The sequence below is a fragment of the Pantherophis guttatus genome, chromosome 4 (assembly GCF_059756535.1).
Source record: "Pantherophis guttatus breed Tessera chromosome 4, ASM5975653v1, whole genome shotgun sequence".
NCBI lineage: Eukaryota > Metazoa > Chordata > Lepidosauria > Squamata > Colubridae > Pantherophis > Pantherophis guttatus.
In genome coordinates, this window is record NC_142066.1 from 48344623 (window position 1) to 48367228 (window position 22606).

Genomic DNA, 22606 nt, shown 5'->3' on the forward strand with positions numbered 1-22606 from the left:
AAGATTTTGGAATTTTTGATTATACTTCTGTCTGTGCATTTATCTATTCCTTTTGCAATCATTTTTATTCTTGTGTTTAGTAACAACTTTTTTTGAAACATACTCTGAAGAAAATGAGTTTTCCTTTGTACCGTAAGGGAATACACTATTAGTTGATCTTAATGTTGTCATTTTTACCTTTAAACTAATGCAAGTTAAGTCACAAAGTAATGCTGAACAATCAAAATGAGGATGCACAGCAAAATTTTTCACTAGAGCGTCCTAATTTTTTATTCATGATTTGGAAGAACATGTCCCCTTTTTAAGAATGAAATTAGTGCTGTGCAGTGCTGAACAAATCTTGCAGAGATTAAACATAAATTTGTACTCTTACTCTTTCTTTCTTTCTTTCTTTCTTTCTTTCTTTCTTTCTTTCTTTCTTTCATACCTCAGCTTTCTATTCTACAGAATGGCTGCTATTCTATTGATGTAGGTTTTAGAAAAACCACTGATATCTTTCAAAAGGTTTCTAGAGCTTGCTTTTTGCTATTTTTGGACATTATGAATATCTAACTATCTTCCTTCCCTACTGTAACAATGTTTACCCCAATGTCTTCTCTCCATAGGTAGACATTCGGCAAATATTACCCACATAGGATTCTTTTTGTCTTTAAAAATAATTTCATGGAGATTTGGTAAGAAGTTAAGTTTTAGTTGTTAAAAACTAAATCTTGAAAAGGAATCAAAATTGCTTGAGGGGAACCTTTACCTTTACTTTATAAAGTAGGCTACAAGCATCAAACAATATTTAAAGAAAATACAATAATAAATTTTGCATTTTGCGAATATTACAGTCTAAATCTCTTTTACAAACAAGATTTAAAAATCTATTAAAATATATTAACATAAAGCCTGACATAGACATCCTTGCCTCTGTCTTTTCTATTGAGTTCACTTAAAATTGTGATCCTATTAGTGCAATTCTGTCTGTGTCGTCTCAGAAATAATACTGAAATCATTGGGGCATACTCTAGGTAAATATGCATAAAATTGCAGCCTGAGTTTTCTTAATATGGAGGTATCGCTTTCTTGTAACAATATTTAGAAACTAACCAAATGATGGTGAGTAAAAATGCAATCTTAAATATTAAAGCTTACTATTATGTCACTTAATTGAAGCAATTCCTGGTAAGTGACAACTTTGTGAATCATACAAACAAACAAACAGAAGTGTAAAAATGACAATCATAGAGTCCAACATTTGCATGTATTTCTAATCATTTATGTAAATAACCCTCCAATTGGTGTTTCCATTGTTTCTAAATACATCCAAAAAACGTGGAAATCAGCAGAGGAAACCTTTACGGCATTGACGAAAGCTAAGAATTCTAAACAGTTTTAATTTCCCTAAGAAAATTCCTTCTATCGCTCTCCAAATAAAAATCAAACCCTAAAATTTAAACCGATCCTTTCATAGACAGAAAATATATGGATTCAGCTGTGTTACACCCATTGGTTTGAATTGTTGTGATTCTGGCCGATTAAAATAAGACTCCCCCTGCCTTTTCCCTCCCCTTTCTTTCTTTTCCACACAGAGGCGATGCTGGATGAGGGGAGGGGAGGAAGTGAAGGGCCTGTCTTTTTTTTTCAGAAGTGAGAAGATTCCTGATGTTTTTTTGTTTTCCTGGGAAGCTGGAGTTGTAAACTGCTTTAGTTTTGCAAGCATCCTGAAGAAGTGGAGTGACGCCAATTTGCTTGCTGGGCACAGTTCCTTGGGAAAGTCTTCTCCTCAAGGTAACTGGAAATCTTGCAACTTGTGCCTCCATCTCCCATCCACCTTGCTCTGCCTGGCATAACACATCTTCCCAAGGATGGCACCAATTGTCCTCCGCAAGACTGCCTTATAGGCACTTTGAGGGCCTCCCTCCTTGATGAAGATATCCTATAATTTATAGGTAGGAAATGTGAAATGTATTTTGGTGGTTGTAAGTTGAACATACTTTTAAAAGGAAGCAGAACACATTTCTCTCCAATGTCCGCTTCCTATCAACGTCCATTTAGCCAAAGAACGTGTACGGTTTTTTAATCAAAAAAATTAGTTTCAATATGAGTATAATTCTGCTGTTCTGATATCAGTTGATTGGAGATTGTACTGGCACACAATTCAGTAATCTACATTTTGTGTCTTACTTCCTGCAAAGGGTCAGAAAAGGCATGAAGTTGGCAGAGCTTTGTGTTTAAGCCTAAATCACATAGAACACAGAAGATGTTAAGAGCAAGATTGGGTTATTAAGCTCATATAATAAAAGTAAACTCAGCTGTGCAAAATTTGCCTGAAGTTTCATAATGCAAGAAAATAAATAGTTGGTGGGGATTTAAAATCCCCTAGTTCTTAAAATTAATCTGCAATTCCTTTTCCTTTTTCTTGAATAAACCAGGGCTTAGGCACACATTTTATTCATCCAATTTGGTCATTAGATCAAATCATTTGGAGAGAAATCAACACATGCTCTTCCTTAACATTTTCTGTATGAGATGTTTCAGATATTTAACCTAACAAGGTAACATGCAAGAGCCTGACAGACACACAATCTATACACAACTACTGAAGTGCTAGGGTTGCATCCTTCTGCTAAATGTATCTTTGTGCCCAGCCTTAGTTTTCCTCTGTGTATTATGTGACGTAGCCCTTAGGAGCCATCGAGATCTGTGTGCGATGATAGTTCAGGATCATACTCTTCAATGTTAATCCAGATTTGGTCCAAGTGTGTGTCATTCCTTATATGTCCACCATGTTAAGCAATTGTTACAAAATACACTACCACAAACGTATTAAGAGTTTTGGAGGATTTAATGATATTAATTGCTAATATTCACCTGTCTCTGAATCAGTTTTTCCAATTCAGATATATCAGACTACAAAACTAAAAAGAGAATATCTATAGTTTAGGGTTGAAGTCAGAGGTCCTTAGTGCTCTGTGAGCTTGGTTTCTTTTCTTGCTGACATTTCATTAACCAAATGAGGTAACATCATCCCAGTTAGTCTAACACAGATGATGTTACCTAGTTTGGATGACAATACATCTGCAAGAAAACCAAGCTTAGAGAGCACTAAGGACTCCTCACTTCAACCCTGAGCTATAGATATTCTCTTTTTTGTTATGTTTGCAAACCGTATCACCTCCACATAGCAGTTTTTTAAAAATGTGCAACCTGAATTGGGCATTAGAACAAATTTTAACATCTTTTAGCATGAGCGTCGATTTCAGATTGGGATTTCACACTGCACATGGATTTATAGTTTATATAAATCCAGAGTACCCTGCTTTAGACCCTTATGGATGCGAAACAATCCTGAACAAATTCATTAGAATAGTTACTGCAAATTTCCCTAATAAAAGGACCAAACCATTCATCTGTGTAGATATTCCAGCTGTATAGTGTTTCATATGAAAACAGCTGGCTTACGTCTGTTTGAAACAAAGAGCAGAACTTTTGTTGTCACATTTCATTTTATCATGTGCATTGCAAAAATGAACAGTGACCATTTGTTACTTCAGCATTAGTATACTGCAAAGAATAAAAAAATCTCATATGCTCAGGTTGGGGATAAACTAGCCCCACAAAGGGTTTTTACATAAGGTAAAGGAACACAAGCTGTGTGCCCTTAAAGACAGCCTTCTCCAAACTCATGCCTTCAAGAGGCTTGGTTTGGGATTAAGGATTTATAGTGCGAAACATCTGGAGGGGAGCAGGATGGGAAAGGTTGCCCCAAACTGCTCCTTAAGCATGGAAGTTAAAAATTAATTCAAACTGTGAAAGTCTTGCTTTGATGGGTAACTTTAAAGCCATGATAGGACTTGAAAGTTAAACAGCTGAAAAAACAATAAAGTTTATTTGGATTTTTAAGTAGTACTCTCTCAGTGTTTCATATATATTAGTTCTGTAATTTCTGCAAAGTCACCATGCAATGTAAGTCAGTATTGTTATCCATGTATTACACTTAACCATTAGTGCAGAGGTGTCAAACTCAAGGCCCGGGGGCCGGATCCGGCCCGTGGGGTGCTTAGATCTGGCCCATGGGGCTAGCCTGGAAACAGCAAAGGACCGGCCCACAGTGCCTCTGCCAGCAAAAACAGAGCTCAGTTATTGCTGGCAGAGGCTGTAGGAGGCCATCACGGCCAAAAATGGGGTGTGGGCTGTGTTTTTGTTGGCAGAGGGCTATCAAAACAAACTAAAAACAAAACAAAAGGAGAAATGCTTCCCCTTTTGCATTTGAGCATGCAAAAAGGGACAGGAAAGGAGAAAGGGAAAGAGGAAAGAAAAAGAGGGGAAGATGGGAAGAGAGCAAGGATGGAAAAAGAGGGGAAGGAAGAAGAAAGGAGAATGAAGAGGAAAGGAAAAAGAGAAGGAAGGAAGGAAGGAAGATAGATTATAATGAGAGTGAGGGATGGTCTCAGGGAAGTCCTGCCTTAGCACTTGGCCACCACAGGTGCCTTTGACATGCCCACCATGGCCACGCTCCCTGGCCACACACCCCGGCCCTCTGAAGTCAGATGCGGCATTGAGGGCCGCATCACAACTGTGATGCGGCCCTCAATGAAATTGAGTTTAACACCCCTGCATTAGTGTCTTGCCTATAGCCATGTAGCCACTTCTTGGTGAGGTAGGAATTGAAATCAAGAAGTACCTTCAACCTGTCCCATTAAGCTAGACCTTGAAGGGAAACGAGGAATCAAAGTAGAAAAGCAAATTCCACATATGGGAATTGAAATAAATAGTTTTGTGAGGGGTTTTTTTTTTTTTTTAAGATAAGGGTTCAAAATCATGACCTGGGTATTATCCGGGTATAGTCAGATGTCTTAGTATGACTTTCCAGATATGTAAAGTAGATGAATCAGCAACTATCTTTCTAGGATTTGTTTGAGGAATACAAAGATACAGAGTATAATGAATCTTGGATGTTGTAATCAACATTGTTTAGGCTTTTTGATGAGCTAAGTTTTTCACATGGATGATTTGGAGACATCCATTTGAAGAACCAATCCATGCTTAGCTGTGAAATTCAATGGTGACTTTGTGCTGGTCACCAACATTCAATCTAACTTATCTCACAGGTTGCTGAAATGATAAGGAAAGAACGGATAATGTCCATTTCCTGAACTCCTTGTAGTAAAGGTAGGGTATTAATGTAATGAAGGCACACATTTTTTTCAGCTGTAAAATAAAGAACAGCACCCGCTGCCAGTAAATCAAATTGTTGGAAAAGAAACATTGGAGTTAATTGGATATTTATGTAGGTCAGATGAACATCTGCATAAAGCTACAGTCAGCTACATTAATTTGTTGCCTAGAAAGTGTGAGCAAAGTGCTTCTTGCTCTTGGATGTCCCTGAGGACCTTTCTTCCAAAGGGCGGTCTTATCCAGAAAGGATTTAGGGATTGTTCTCCTCTCAGTCATACTGTCTACCTTCTCTGGCAATACCTCTCAGTTATTCAGAGAGAATTCTTTTCTATTATCTGCTGAGAATCATAACTGGAATCCTGAGATTGAAATTATGTGCTACAACTCAGGAGTCCAATGAAAATTATTCCCAAATAAGTCTGCCTAGATCTGCAGCACAAACAAGACTTTCTGTCTCTGTAGAAACAGTATTTTAAAAAAAATGCAAAATGCATGTAACTGAGGGACACTGACTTTATAAATATCATAGATGAATAAAATGTCTGGCCAATGTTAAAAAGACCAGGAAGTGATGCTGAGGAAGTTCTCTAGGGAATTGATGTATGGCTAAGCTTCCCCACTAAGTGGAATCTTCCCTTGAAAGTCACATCCCTAACTATTTTATGGAGGAAGGCAAGTTGTATAAAGTACCATGTTTTTCAGAGTATAATATGCACCTTTTTCCCCCCTAAAAGGGGGTGAAAATGTAGGTGCGTCTTATACACCGAATGTAGCCCCACCCACCAACTGGCCCCCACCCTTTGGCCTCTGCCTCCCAGCAGTTTACCTCCTTGCAGCAAGCAGCAAGAAGAAACAGCTTGTTTCAGCTTCAGCACAGTCTAATTAGCACAAGTTGATTGGGTCAGCCTCCCGACTCTCAGCTGTTTTGCGGGGGCCTCTGCTGCTTGCTTCAAGGAGGTAAATTGCTGGGAGCAGATTTTTTTTTTCTTGTGCTAATCAAGCTATGTTGAAAACGAAAATGAAAGTAAAGCAGGCTATTTGCTGTTTGCTGCAAAGAGGCAAAATTGCTGGGAGGCAGAGGCAGATTTCTTTTTCTTGTTTTCCTCACCAAAAAAGGTAGGTGTGTCTTACAGTCCGGAGCATCTTATACTCTGAAAAATACAGTACATAAGAGAGAACATAATATTTGGGGAAGCATGTCTATTTAGATTAAATCTTTAATCTAAATAGACTGAATGTCAATGCAGCAAACAAAACCCAGGTATATTAACAAATTACCCAGTTCAGATTAATAATTTTGCAACTATTGTAGATCAGCTGCAGCTACAGAGCCCAGCCCCGTGTTCAATTCTTTACGTCTAAGCCAGTGTTTCTCAACCTTAGTAACTCTAAGATGAGTGGACTTCAACTCCCAGAATTCCTCAGCCAGCACTGAACAACATCCTTTCCGCATGTGGCTCTTGGTATGCTTACCATTGGCCACATTGACTGGGGCTATTTGTATTAGGGAGGGCACATACTTTATTTCTGGTGGCTCAGCCAAGAAGAAAAATCAATATCATGCCATTCAGTTGCATATAAGCCTATCTATTCCAATATGAAACTTAGTTGGGACCTTTATAAAGGGGGGAATTATATCTTCTACTGTCCTTGTAAAAAAGTAAATAAAAATGTCTTTTTTAAAAAATGGCCTGGATTTTGAAAACCTAAGATTTCTCTAACTTTACAGAGTTGAGAGTGTAAATAATCTACCGTATACTGAAGAAGAAATTAAGTAACACCATCTCTGCTAATAAGAAGTAGGGTTGGCTCTCAGTTTACATTCTAGTGGCTTGCCCCATCAGTGTTGATTGGAATAGTCTTAGAAATTCTGTAGTTGGGCTGAATGTCACTAAACAGGCCAATCAAAGAACCTGAATGAAACGTTTGCAAGAAAATAACTGAATTCCCACTGGACCAAGATCACAAAAGCGGTTTAAAGCTATTTTATTTCCATGAGAATCAATTAAATGTTTTATCTCTCCCTCTTTCTGTGTATATATATGCACACATAAATATTAAAGATATTATGTAGCCTTACGTGTATTAAGAACTATCTTAGTAGATCTGTCGAAGCAAAAGTATAGCAAAGGATAAAGTTAAGGGAACAGGATGTTCCTTTCTTGTATTGGAAATCCAAATTCATAAGCGTACCAATTCTCACTTCTAGCAATCCAATAATATATAATGAATTTGATTGTCATGTATGTAGGCAATATTTGCTGGTACTTATTTGTCTGCATGTTTTCTAGTTGTGGTAATGAAAAGTGGTATCCAGAGGGGTTGAGGTTAGGGGGGGTGTTGTTTTGCATAGAATGAGTATGCAAATTTTTTAATGTTTTGGACTGGGAATCCGTGATGCTAATATCAAAAGAAGAAAAACAGGGTATCTTAAAGAAACATCAATAAAATCTTAATGGCAAGAAATTACAAACTTAAATAATGTCGCAGGACAATTCGATCAAGCAAGATAGCTTTGAATGCAGCTCTAAAATGTTGTTCCATAGTATTTGAAGAATTTCAACATGAGGGAAGTTTCAGGTGAATATTATTCCCTTTTGAAAGGCTTACCTGGAGGCAAACAGCTTCACCAGGCAAACATATTTATGGTATTTTTGAATTCCCTTATGTGGAGACTTTTGTATAAATATCCACAAGGTCATTTTTGGCATAATGCAAAAGAACTCGCCCTTCTCATCATTTTCCTTCTGCATTTGTCTCAGCTGTTCAAAATGCCTTATATTAGCTTAATTTTCCCATTTTCAATTCTTTCTTTTTTAGTCTTAAAAAATGAATTCACTATAGACAATCTCCAGACTGAGGTCGCTTTCTCTCTCTGTCAGAATGAGTGGGATGGCCCAAGATAAAACTAAATTTGATTTAATTAATTAAAGTGAAATGATGAATTAAATGTACTTAATAGCTTTCACCTTCAATGTAAAAAGTGCAGTTTGGTGGCACATTTTGGAAAAAGTTGAAGGTTTGTATACTGTAGATGTCTTTTTTTAACTGGAAGCCAAAATATCAGAATGAAATTATGGGTCTTCTAAGAAACATCCCATCTCCAGTGAGTGAGTGAGTGAGTGAGTGAGGGAGGGAGGGAGGGAGGGAGGGAGGAAGGAAGGAAGAAAGAAAGAAAGGAAGGAAGGAGATAACAAGTATCTGTTCTCAATAATTCTTAGATTTGTTGATATTGATGTTATGTGGTAGACTGCTGCCTGTACTACATTGCTAAGCACAGTCTTGCATTACTAAATTACTAAAACAAAATATATGCATTAAAATGGATTGAGCTCTGACATTTTGTTTTCCGTGTGGACACATTTTGTGAGGAGAAGTTGTTTCTATATATATGGAAGAGAAAATACATAGTTAGAAAATCATTAGTTGCCTGGCTGCCTACCAGAAGTTTAGAGGTTCAGTGCAAGTCCAGAAGTAAAATAACTCTAAGAAGCATTTATTTGATTTTTTTTTTTTTTTTTGTTAAGAAAACAATAGTGGCTCTACAGAAGACTCTTTTCCTCTCTTCTTCTTTTTTATAATAAAAAAGTTATAAGTTTAAATCTTGTACAGACCTGGGAGTAAATATAAATATGCAATAATTGATCTCAGAATCCAGATTTCAGACGTAATTCTATGTTGATGATGGGACTTCTGGACAGGTAAGTCTTGAGAAAGTTTTTTAGAACAAATCAATGATCCATCCTAATGTATAATCCTGACATGGATAGTCTCTCCTGTATTGTTCTTAAGTGAAACAAATGTTCATTTAGATGTAGTACATCTTTCTATTGCACTGGAGATAAATTGAACAATATATCATTGGCCATATACAAAATAGCTCAATCTTCTAAAACACTGAATCAAGGCTACAGACGGGATTGAAATATATGGCAGCTGACGAAATCTAAAGCAACTCACTGCTTTTTTTTCTTTCAGAAAGGAATCCTTCCTTTCAGAAAGGATTATATCTTTAGACATATTCAGTTGTTTGAAATCAATATTGAGTGAAACTTTAAAATCATGTTTGCTATTTATTTATTTTGTAAGCAGTTAGCAGTTTCAGTTGTACACATTTATTTGGCAGAGAAGATGTTGGTTCTTGAAAACAGCTCCTTTTTATTTGGGACTATGATCATTTGCTGTAGAAAGAAGGCTTGCTTCCAAGAAAATATGTTTTGGATTACCTTGTAAATTTTCATTTCATTTTAATCTTAGGATTGTTTATGCCCTTTTGTACCTGAAAAAGTGTTTCAAGAAGAAAATGGTCAAAGTTTGCTTCTTTTTCAACCTGAAAATTTGCACAAGAGGACAGTAATATACCAAACATCGCTTGGCACTATATGCTATTACAATGAAGGAAAGGAAAAAAAGAAAGATTTCTACTTTAAGCAATTTTCAACATAGCATTTTTACAGTGGGGAGTGGGGAGGGGTAGGGGTGGGGGTGGAAGGGGTAGGAGCAAATATTTTTTCTGCCTCACTACAATTCATTATGCACTTGAGAAATACTCTGTACCAAGTCCCTGAAGAGAATTAAAGGGAAAAACAATAAATAATTGTGCTTCCGTGATAGGCCTTATGTCATAATCAAATCAGTTTCCTGTTTCAAGAGAGACATGTTTATGGAGGAATCATAATATACATTTTTTTAAAAAAAAAAACTACTGTGACCTGGTTCTAATGTCCTTTCTTACATGTTTTTCTGGAAATTTTGTTTTTATTTTTTTCACTTCCCCCCATAGTTGTTCTGTAAGAATAACTGTATTGTCCACCACCAATACTAACATGATTCTCTCCTTTCAAAAGAATGAGTTTGTACATTTCTAAGGAAAAATATTCATGCATCAATCTTCAAGACAGGGGTAGAGGGAACTGTACCATTTTTCTGCCTTCCTTTGACATTTTCCATATTACACAGTGATTTGTTTTTCGGCTTTAAAAAAAACCTGACTCTTTCCTAAGAAAAGTAACATTTATTTTTGCAAGAGAAGGCTTGCAAATTTGATGTCAGATGAGAACGATTATGGGAGCAATCATCTAAAGCATATTATTTGAGGTGATTAAGAAGTAATTATTGTTCCTTATCTGACTAATAAGAAGATTCTCACATCATTTTACAACTTTTTCCTATCGAAATTGTATTCACAAGAGTCATTTGTGTTGCAAATATCATTCATTTCAGAGAGTTATTTCTGATTAGACTTGTATAAGTTTGCTCTGTTTCAGCTTAATCATGTATTTGTGTCCTCAGAAATAAAATTTATTCTTCCAAATAAATGGCAGGATTAAGACATTTGTTTCTATATTTTAATATTTCCTATATATCCATCTGGATTTTTAAAAATTGAATAGATGATATCTGTTCAGTTTTAAAGACAGTCTCCTATTTTTGTGTACTGCATTGCACAATTTGTTGTTTAAAAGTATTTTAGATTACCATTCTTAAACTGGTGCCTCCAAATACGTTGGACTCAGAATTTTCAGTCCAAGCACATCCAAAAGATTCTATGTTGGGGTAATATTCTTTTAGAAGTCCTTTTTTAAAAAATCTTTAAATCAAATTTTAATATTTTTTTAAAAAAACTTTTGACATTAACCTTATAATGATTTGCTTCTCATTATGCTCTGGCGGAATTGCTACCAGTTCACTAGTTGTTTTGCACTGCATTATAAAAGATGCAATGAAAACAAGGGATCTTAAGTTAATTATGATTTGTCCCATTAATTTTAATAGGACATTTCTATGCATGGCTAAGCTTGGTTTTAACCTCATGAGAATGACATCCTTTTTGTGTCTTACTTCTGAACATAATACCTTCATATACGAGAAGGTATGTTTCTAGCTGATGATTGAACTATTAACCCAGACATTAGTACTACTTGTGAAGATTTCAATTTTGAAGGTCCAAAATAATAAACTTTCATCTGGAAATATGAAAAAGCAGTAATATCCTAAATTATAAGTCTTGTCTTTAAAAAATATATTTTCTCTCCTTGTTTATTCTCCCCAGTTAAATTAAGCTTTATGATTTGCTTTCTCTTTAACCTGTTTTTGTTCATCTGCATCACCATATTTTAATATAATGAAATACATAAATATTTGATTTAATATTTGATTTAAAAGTGCTTTCTCAGATCTAATATAAACATTTTTTTAAAAAAGAAAGCAATTGTGGTATATTTAGAAAATAAAATTTTTATACTTTGGATGTTCTTGAATGATTTAAATTTTTGTATTTTTGTTAACAAAAAGTGTTTTATCTTGCAAAATGGGTCTTGGTTTGTTACGTGCTATAGAAAATTTAAGTGTGCTATAACTATGTTTTATTAATGTCTTATTGTTTTGTAATTTTTTAAAATAAAAATCTTATGTATCTATAACTATGAAAATGTGTTTTATTGACAAGATAAAATGCAAATTCTGTATTTTTGTAGTTCTTTGTAGTTCCTTATTTATCAATTATATTAAATTGATATTTTTACATCTCTGGACATGTATGAGAACTGTAAGCAATAAACATTAATATTGATATAATGGATGTATTATTTCTAAATACTTTATAGATTTAGAGGTATAGAGGTAACGCCTCTGTGCATTATGAGACAACTCTTAAGACACATAAACCTATACATTATTAGCAAGATATTTTGTGCATGTTCTTAAAGTTTTTAAGAACCGAAGAGGTGCATATGCTCTGATAGAACTTCATCTTTTTCATTCTACTAAAGGTATGGTTTGCTTCTTTTCTCCTTTCTTCCCTCTTTCATTCTTTCCCTAGTATTTCTCATGCCTTTGTTTTGATTGACAAGGCTGTTAATAGCTTGAATGGATTCTTCTATTTCTCTGTTTTCTTTAAGTGCCTGGTATAGAATTTGAGGGGTGATCTGTTGCCTATTGACCTAGGATGGCTATACATTGACCCCCATGACCTTTGTAGTGAACCTTTGACCTACCCAGAGCACTTGAGCTGAGCTTAGTCCAGTTTCAATTGGGCAAAGGATGAAGTTACTGGACTTAGAGGAAGCAAAGAAAGAAGAAATGGGAGGGAAAGCGAGAAACGAGTTTGCAGAATGGGTAGGACAGGGGATGGAAGGAAAAGAAGTTTTTAATTGATAGTTGTGTGTCTTTTGGATATCTAAAAAATATCCTGGGTTCTTCAGTTTGGAGAATTTAAAAACCTCTGTCTGGAGTCCTGTGACCAACTTTGCACCAGATAGATGAAGCATGTGGACAAACTGGGAAAGTATCAGTGAAAATCTTCAGGATAGAACAAGTATCCAAAAGGTAAGTCAACACAGAAAACAGATTGTGATTCAACTCACACTGGTTTGCTTAGTTTAACATTGACTGGCAGTAACTGTCTAGGATTTCAGATGGGGAGAAAGTAGATACTGGCATATGAATATAAAACAAATATTCCAAGGATTGTGATGCCTATGAAAAATTGAGGATATGGGGATTTTTAATCCAAAATTATTTATTCAAAATGCAGTCAAATAGATTTATTTCAAGATGATGCAACTCATTGGAAAGCTATAAACTAGACTAAAGTAGTACAGAGGGGAAAGAATCTATGCTGAGAACTCCCCAATGTTTTAAGAATAGGGCAGGCCGGTTGGCAGCATCCTGTGGTCTGCTCCTCTTTGGCAGTGCTACTATTTGCTCTTTACCTATTTTACTTAATTCTCTCAAATCCTAAAAAACTTATGTCCCCTTCAATGTCACCCAAGGGGAGGTGGGAATTCATTACCACTATACCCAAATAGCATTTGGATTCTCACCCCCCACCCCCATCATTTTTAATCAGTGTTGTCTTAAACTACAAAGAGATTTGCCCAGCTCTGTAGTAAAGCATCTCTATAGGAATGCTGGAGGACTTTTAATTCTCTGCTAGAGCATTTGCTTTATCTGCAGGAAATCCCAAGCACAATGCTAAACATCTGAGACAGAGTTCTAAGTGAAATCTTGAGTAAGGCAAAAATAAAGCTTTAACAAATCTCATTAAAATCTTGGTGACCACCTGGACACCCATGCGTTGTTTATTTAGTAACTGCACAAAAGTGGCTTGCCATTGCAGCCTTCTGGAATGCATTTTCAATTTTTCATTCTTGCCTACAGCCCAAGGATCCACACTGATCTTCTCACCTACATAGTAAACAGATCCAATGCCTTTTGAGATCAGCTAGATGCTGCCATCTGCTGTGCTGTGGATAGCTGTCTCTAACCCGGTAGAGAGATGACTCAATGGTCTAATTCGGTATAAAGCAATTTCTTAATATGATTTTGATGAATAATAACCCTCTGTTAGAGCCTGACTGATCACTCCCCCCCCTCACTTAGCTAGAGGGCCCTAAGGAGATTTACCAGAATGGGATCTGCAACCATTTTCTAAGGTGATCACTATAGGAGAAAGGGTTGCTACAGTTTGCAGATACACATGGGCACAGATCATTTTATTCTACCATTTTTCCTCTTGCTGCCCTTAAGTAGCTGACAACAATTTTTAAAAAGCTGGAAATCTTAAGAACCAACAGCATTGTATCTAAAATTGCTTTGACTACCCCAGATATGGTATTATGAAACTGGAATTGAAAGAGAGGCAGTATAAGTGGCAATATGAGTTCTTTTCTGTAGTTTGTCTAGCGCTCACTTAATGGGATTTGCAGTACTGTACACCTGACTCGCCTAAGATTTTGCATTCCTTCTCTTTATATGGGATACAATATCATGTATATTAATAGCACCATAAAAAATATTTATAAAACATAAACTTTCATCTGGTGAGTTTCTCTAACCCTCCATCCACAGGAAATCCCTTTGCTAATGGGCAAATCTTCAGTTTGTTTTTTGGCTTATCTATGGGGGCATATTTTATCCTGTTCTCTTCAGCCCAGGAGACTCCCAAAGTGAGTAAGAGGAAAACATAAAATCCCCCCCCCGCCCCAACTAACCAACAGCAAGGATCATACTGAAATTAAAAACAGACTTGAAGAAGACTGGGATAGGGTTGAGCTCGATGAAAGTTTTAGTTTCTTGTATAGGGGAAGAACAGGAAGAAAGTAGCCGATCAGATACGCTGGACCTGGATGGAAAATAAGATGTGTAACCAAATGTATACCTGAAATAATGTTGAATAAAACAGAACATCACAGTAAGGGGGGGGGATCTGTAAAGTAGAACTGAATGGCATATTATGCAAAGACTAACAAAGCTATATTCTAGTTTACATCTTCTTTTGAAAACTTTTAGCTCACATTTTGCCTGTAGCTGAGATCTTTTTATTCTTTATTATTTTCCTCAAATAGTTCTCTTTAACTTGACTCAACTAAAAACATTTTATTTATATCTTCATTCTGTCTTGGGCATCATGGAGTGCATCACCATTTTTTTCAAACACTGGGTCTTTGAGCTGACATGCTGAGGTCATTCTCCAAAAAGTAGGGTGGACTAAAGCAAAGAACTGAAATAATGTAGAACTGATATAAAATGAAATTATATTCATTTGTAATGTAAACTCCAGTACATTAATTACATTTAGCTCACTTGCTTTGTATGAAATATTTTCAAATGCAACTTTTGAAGAGACCTCAGGGAACGCATGAATCCATGTGATCTCATGGATATAACTCTGCTTTAGATATGTTTTTTCTATCCTCAAATTTTCTACTTTTTCAAATGTTACTTCTTTGTGTTTTACATTCTTTGTTCCCCTCTATTGTCTTCTTGCCTTGTTCAGTATTTTATCTTATTTTCAGCCATTTTGGATCTTATTTCTCAATAAAGATCTGCATTGCTAATTGTTTTTCCTTTGCTTTCTCATTCAGATCCTCCCAGTTGATCAAATATTAATTTACTAATGAAGCCTCTCACTTTCTGATTGACCTGCTTGCATCTCCTGTGCATTCTCTTTCATGACCTTTTAAGGTAGAAAGTACCTCCCACAAAATCCTTGACTGACCTTCTTATCTGACACAGGATTATGAACTCAATTTATCTTTTGCATTTCTCAATTCATGGGTCTCTTTGTTCTCTCTTTTCATTCTTTCTTTAATGCACGCAGAGCTTTCTCCTCCCATCCTAATTCTTTCTCCTTTTGTCTCTCATTAGTTTTTGCAAATGTAGGCAGAGGCAACTTCAGTTATTTTTGTAACGTGCTTAGCACTGAATCAACACCTCACTGTTAATAAACTAGTTGCAATGCATTCTGCTCCTGTTCATAGTTCTGGGATCCAGCATGCCTTCTTCTAAAAATTAGCAAAGAGGTGAATAAACTTTTGTTGCTTGGGGATCCACTTCTCTCTTGGGAACTAAACAAGATCAGTACGTGAATCCATCCTTTCTGAAGATCCAGCTTTCTTGCTTTATCGTAAATTATTGTTTCAGGCTCCAATGTATAGACCTAGAGAGTTCTGGCCATAAAGAGATAAGATTTCAGGAAAAGGGGAGGGAGATTTGGGGAAGATCTGGAGCCTGCAGATGCTTTTAATCTTGAGACTTATGTGTAGCAAGGCTATATCTGGCCTGTGGACAACAGTTCCCTGCCCCTAAGAACAAGGGACTTTACTCTTTTATAATTCTTTTTACTTTTAGAAAGGTGTTAAATGAGGGATAATTTCTTGCTAAAGTGAAGAGTAGATCTCAGAGGAAAACAAGAATGAGAGTGAAAATAGATTGAGCCCTATATGAAAAAGTTTTAGAAAAAAGATTAATCTCCAAAGAAAATAAATCAAAAGAGGATGTAGGGGGAAAGGATATGGAAACTGCTTGGAATAGAGTGAAAAGAATTATGCCAAATAAGAGGGTGGAGTTACTCTAGTGGGAAGTATAGAAAAAGATAATTGATGGATGATAAAGTGAAGAAGATTGTAAATGGGAAAAAATGCTGCTAAAAATGAAAAAAGAAAAATACTGTACAATGGTATGGTAATTCCAAAAATTGTCATCAAAGACAGTGAGAAATAGTTAAGAGCACAAGAGTAAGAACTGCAAAGTGATTTGATGAAAGTAAAAAAAAAGGTTAGATGAAAGAAGCTAAGTGAGGACCTCCAGCAGGAAGAAACTAAGAACAAAAACTAATGAAATTATATGACATGAGAGAATGATAGATGGAATGTTTCAGAGATTTGTACAGGAATTATAGTGATTTGCTGTGAAATTGAAACAAATGCTATAAATGTTAGAGTCCAGAGAAACAAATGAATTAAAAGAAAGTTATAAATGCTGTGACAATGTTGAAAAAAAAATGCTAGAAGAGGCAGAAGATGCAACTGGAGTTATGTTAAAAATGAGTATGTTCGGCTTATAGAATGGCTTACGATCTGTTTCATGTGTATATAAAGACTGCACCTGTGCCTAATCATTAGAAAAATGCAGTCATTGTTCCCAATTACAAAAGGAAGGACAGCAGGAGTACAAGGAGAGGGATTAGCTTGTTAAGTGTGCCTGGGAAGATGTTTGGCACAATTCTGATTGAAAGGGTATGACAAGTATCAATGAGCATAATTTAGGAAGTAATGGTGTGACTTAAAGTTCCCTGTGAAGGTCATGTATTTGCTTTTCATCAGGTCACTAAGATATGTATGATTGCAAGGAAGAAGCTTTATTATAAATTTGATGACTTGGAGAAAGTATAGAATAAATTCAGTAGATTTCAATTAGATTTTTTTTTTTTACAAATGTAGAGTTGAAGGTTGGTTGTTAAATGCAGTAATGCATTTATGCAATGGTGAAAATAACATAGTAGGGGAATAAATGCTCAACAATTGATTCATCATTGAGCAGTCAGTAAGACAGGTATGTAGCAAACTTATTGATTATTTAATGTACTTAGAGGTGGGTGTATAAAGAATACTTGTGATGATGTTAGATGTTGGGGATTAGAATGCTTTTACAATTTTGTATACAAACAATGCATGTTGTTAATTGAGAATCTAAATGTTTTGTTGTCAATGTTAGATAGATACTATGATGCAGGGAGGAAAATGTATATAAAAATGAAACTATCAAAAATAGAAGGAAAAAGAGTTTGGGAAGATTTGTATCAAATTAGTCATTTAATACTGTAATCCTTTTTCTTGCAGAGAAGAATTGCGGGAGGATACCAAGTTGGAGAAAGGCTTAATAATATTAACATGAAAATTATTTACTTCCCATTCTGAATTATAAAAAAAATTTGGACTAACCAGGATTTGGGGGGGAGGGAGAGACTAGGAGTTCTTTTCACCTTGAATATGTAAAAATTTGAGGCTAAATTTGAGGCCTGCCTTTTTTATTATATTATTGGTTCTATAGAGATCTTAAGAGTCTGTTCATTTACCCTCATATAGTAAAATATCCAGGGCATACTGATCTCATTTATAGACCAGTTCTTTGAGCTGATCAGCCAGATTCCCGTTTCTTGCTACTAAATTTTGCTATATAGTTCCACTTTCAAAGCAAGACAGAAATTAACATCTTCTGATTGCCATTAGTCACTGACTGAAATAAAAATATCAATTACTGGTGATAAAGGATTCTATTGCGAGGACCATACTAATCAGATTTGTTCAAAATGCCACTTCACCTCCCAAGATATTATTCCAGTTTCTGGTGATGTTTCCATTAAGCAGGGCGTCTAGTTTTGACTTTTTCAGCAAATTATCTAGAAAAGTTGTCATAGCAAACTGAACAGAAATATCTAATCCATCCTGCTCTCAAAGGATGGAGATCACTTTAAACAGGAATGCTTTCCCAAGGGTGGGAAATACTGAACTACAAAAATAGGCCCAAACATTTGGTTGCACTTTTGTTTACTTTGTAGTGGTTTCCTTCAATTTAGGCATGTATTGTTTTTTCTCCATGTTCTAGAGCCCTTCAGTAAATCAGGGACATCTTTAAAGAAGGTCATTGGAAAAAAAGAGGCTGCAACGGTGTAATCCAGTATTTTTCAACCATGGCTATTTTAAGATGTGTGGACTTTAACTCCCAGAATTCTCTAGCCATTATGGCTGATGTGATATTCTGGGAATTGAAGTTTACAATCTTGAAGTTGCTACGTTGTGTAACGTTTTCCAGTACTCTCAAAGTTCTATATTCCAGAGGCTAACTAGGTTCATGGAAGAGTTCCCTATTTTTTTTTTTTTATTTTATTTTTTTTTTTTTAATTTGATTTATATGCCGCCCTTCTCCGAAGACTCAGGGCGGCTTACAATGTGCTCAGCAATTTTATAGCTGGGAAATCCTCCATTTTTACAAACTGAGCATTTTTATGATAAGCCTGCCTGCCGGCCACTAGCAACTCTCAACTGTCTCCTTCTCAAAGAAGGAAGGGAGGGGGGTGTTTAAATATGCAAAAAGAAAAACTAATTTTAAAATGCAAGACTGCTCTTAGCTGCCTTTACTCAATAAGTGCACTGAGCATAGTACAACTAGTTTCCATATAGATAATTTGTACCATTGATAGAGGGAGATCTAATTGGATGGTTCCTGCTGAAGGAGCAGAAAAGGAAACCCTGAAGGAAATTACCTTCAGCGTAAATTTATGAAGACCTGTAGTTCTCACTGCTGATCAGCAGAGGTCACTGTTTCCTGCCACAAAATTCCGCCTCTGGAAACAATTAAAAAAAAAAAAAAGAGGAAACAGGAATTGCCTAGACTGCATTTAATTTTCTTTCTCTTTTTTTCTTCCTGGAATCAAAACACTACAAAGTCATGATTCAAACCATTTCTCCTTTGAATTCATCCACCAGAGCAGTAGAACATGATAAAAAAAAAAATTGGAAATAACAAGTGTTTTTTCAAAGTCAGTCAATCTCTTTTCCAAATCCTGCATTCTACTTTCCTCTCAGCCTTCACTTTTCCATACCACGCCCCCAAATAATACTTATCTCTCAGTTCTTTTTGGGCTGTTCTGGGGCCCTCCCTTTGTTTAGTTTTTGTTTATTTGCTGCTTTTATAGAGAATAGATATATATGTTTCAGATTTTATCAGAGTCTAATGAGATTTCACTTTGTGCTACTTTGGTATAGTTTGGTTCAATTTGATATAAAGGTTAATGTATCAGGCTGGAAACCAAGAGACTATGAGTTCTAGTCCTGGTGTTCTTGAGCCAGTTGCTTTCTCTCAGCCTTGAAAGGAGGCAATGGCAACCCATTTCTGAAAAGCCAAGAAATCAGCAGGGGCTTGTTCAGACAGTCTCTGATGCTTGGACACTACTGAATGGGGTAGAAAAAAACGCTACTTTGACTGTATAAAGATTGAATAAAATTGGATATGTAGTTCAATATTTTTGGAGTCATGGATATACAGGTAGTCTTATGACTACAATTGAGCCCATGCTAAGTGAGACAGTTATTAGATGAGTTTTGCCCCATATTATTTATTTCTCGCCACAGTTGTTAAATTAATCATTGTTAGTAACACGGCTGTTAAGTGAATCTGATTTCCACACTGACTTTGCTTGTCAGAAAGTCAGAAAAGTTGATCACATGTCTGGGAACACTGCAACCCTTAGTGTTGAGTCAGTTGCCAAGCATCTGAATTTTTGATCATGTGACCATAGGGAAATTGCAAGAATCTAAGTGTGAAAAACAATCATGGTTCACTTTTTTTCAGTGCCTTGTAGCTTCAAATCAGTGGTGGGTTGCTCCCGGTTCTGTCCGGTGCTTCCAAACCAGTAATAAAAGCAGCGGGAGGCTCCGCCCACCCGCCCAGATGTCATAATGGACAATCTATGCATGCACAGAAGCGCACGCTCCTGTTGCGAACTGGTAGTAAAGGTAAGTAGAACCTACCCCTGATTCAAATGGTCAATAAATGAACTGTTGTAAGTTGAGGACTGCCTGTAGTAGTAGAGTAGTTAAGATAATAAGGCCAAGATTCAAATCCACTTTCAAATTTTGGATTAGTCAGATTTTTCTATTCCCTTTTAGGATTGTGTTGTGGAAAAAAACTGGAGAAGGGAGTGCCATGTATGATGCCTCAAGCTCCAGGAAGAATGATTGGCTATAAATCTACCAGACAGTGAATGCCTTCCATTGCCATTTGGAAACCTAGTCTATGCCCATAATTTTAATGGAACAAGACTGGAGGTTTTTTAAAAAAATATTAAGTATCAAACTGTTAAATCGTGGGCGATTGAAGGAAGACTCGAAACAATGTAACAGTAACTCTTTTATTTAACTCCAGAAACAGCAATGGCAATTCAAACCCCGGGCAACCCTTTATATAGGAAGGGGCTGTCCCCGGCTGCAACCACTGACGTGCCTTCTAATTTCCCGCTCTCAGGACTAATTCCTGATTGGCTCATTTGAACTGTACTTGATATCTAACACTCCTCCCCCCTAGTTCAGTGTCCGCCCGTCCGGGGTCTCTATGCTACGTAGTCGCGTAAGTAGGCGGGTCGCTTGGAGGTTCGACTGGACCTGCGCAGTTCAGTCGTTCTGGTGCCTTCGGGTTGAGAGGTTGAGGTCCGCTGCTCCCTCTGTGTGGGCTCCGGAACTCTCTCGAACTCGGTCTCCGGCGTGGATTCGCCTCCTTCTCCCACTTTACTTGGCTGTCCCCGCCGGCTCCTTTCGGCGCCTGTTGCCTCCTCCGTGGACTCAGGTACGTGCTCGCTGTTATCTTCTTCCAGGCTGGTGTTAGGCGTGTCCAGAACTGGCGTTTGTGTATTGGCCTGCTCTGGTACCGCTTGCGTGTCTTTTCCTTCCCCCTGGTTGTTGTGCTGGGTTTCCCTCTCGACTCTCGTTAATCTTCCCCTTAGCTGGTCGATGTGCCTTTTCCAGTGCTGGCCGTCTGTTGTCTGGACCCGGTAGGACAGGGGCCCCGTCACCTGGGTTATTGTTGCTGGTACCCAGAGTGGGTTTCTGCTCAGGTTTTTTGCGTAGACTCTGTCCCCTGGCTGGAACTCTCGGATTCTGCTCGTGGAGTCGATTGGCTCCTCTGTGCTGTACTGCGGGTGCAGTCTGTCCAGAGGGGATCTCAGCTTACGGCCCATTAATAATTCTGCTGGGCTTCGGTGGGTTGTGGCGCTTGGTGTAATGTGCTGGATGGCTAATAGTTTATCTAATTTGGCCTGAATGTCCCCTGGGCCTAATCTCATAAGCGTCTCCTTTGTAGATCTCACCATCCGTTCCGCCAAAGCGTTCGTCGAAGGTTTTTTGGGGGCCGATAAGGCGTGCCTTATTCCTTGGTCAGCGAGAAACATCTCGAAGGTGTTTGATGTGAACGGCGGCCCGTTGTCGGAGACTATGAGGTCGGGAATCCCATGTGTGGCGAATAGGCGTCTCAATACTTTAATCACTGCGTCTGCTGTGGTCGTCGACATGAGCACTACTTCGAGCCACTTTGAATATGCGTCCACGATGACTAGGAACGTATTCCCTTTGCACGGCCCTGCGAAGTCGATGTGCAATCTGGCCCATGGTGTTCCCGGGTTTTCCCAGTCGTGGACGGGGGCTGAGTTTGGTGCCGCCCTCGACTCTTGGCAGTTTGCGCAGGAGGACACCCACGTCTCGATTTCCTTGTCCATCCCGGGCCACCACACGTAGCTTCTGGCCAGGGCTTTCATCCTCACAATCCCCGGGTGCCCGTCGTGGAGTAATCTGAGTGTCTGTTGTCTTAGTGTGTTTGGAACAATGACTCTATCCCCCCACAACACGCACCCCCTTAGTCCTGACAGTTCATTTTGCCTCCGTTTGTATGGCAGGAAGTCTGTGCTTATGTCTTTTTCCTCCGGCCACCCCTTCCAGATCCAATTTAAAATTCGCGCCAGTATTTTGTCCTTTGCGGTGGCCCTCGCGATGTCGGCTGCAGAAATTCGGGCTTCCTCCATCGTCTCGATTAGCAGCGTGGTCATCGCTGGCGCTGGATCCTCCCCCGTTTCTGGAAGTGGGCACCTGCTGAGGGCGTCTGCATGGTCGATTGATTTTCCCGGGTGGTGGAGCAGTGTGTAGTTGTAGGCCGCCAGAAACTCCACCCATCTTAGCATTCTGGGCGACAAAACGGGGGGTGTTGGTTTGTCCCCTGCTATGATGCCTAACAATGGCTTGTGGTCGGTTATTAGTTCAAAACTCCGACCGTAGAGATACTCATGGAACCTTTTTATTCCGGCTACTGCGGCTAACGCCTCTTTGTCCAATTGGCTATAGTTCCGTTCGGGTTTTGACAAAGTCCGGGAGAAAAATGCAATGGGGCCTCTGTTCCGTTAGGCATCTTGTGGCTCAATACAGCTCCGATGCCGAAGGGGGATGCATCGCAAGTTAGTCTTATGGGTAATGTCCCGCTGTATTGCACTAAAACTCTGTCTGACGTTAAAAGGTTCTTTATGTCTTCGAACGCTTTCCTCTCTCGCTCCCCCCATTTCCATTCTGCCTTCCTGTCCAGTAGCCGGTGGAGTGGTTCAGCAGTGGTAGCTTTCTGCGGT

General features: G+C 37.7%; 1 protein-coding gene across 2 annotated transcripts in view; it reads left to right on the top strand.

Annotated features, from left to right (window-relative positions):
- The window catches only part of MLLT6 (MLLT6, PHD finger containing), a 180112-nt gene that overhangs the window by 3023 nt on the left and 154483 nt on the right, over positions 1 to 22606 (top strand). The window contains exon 1 of one of the 2 annotated variants that reach the window (XM_087892107.1): positions 12347 to 12489. The exons of the other annotated variant lie outside the window; for it this stretch is intronic. The gene's annotated coding sequence lies outside the window, so the exon portion shown is untranslated. Of the gene's footprint in view, positions 1 to 12346; positions 12490 to 22606 lie in introns of those variants that run through there. 2 annotated transcript variants of the gene reach the window in all.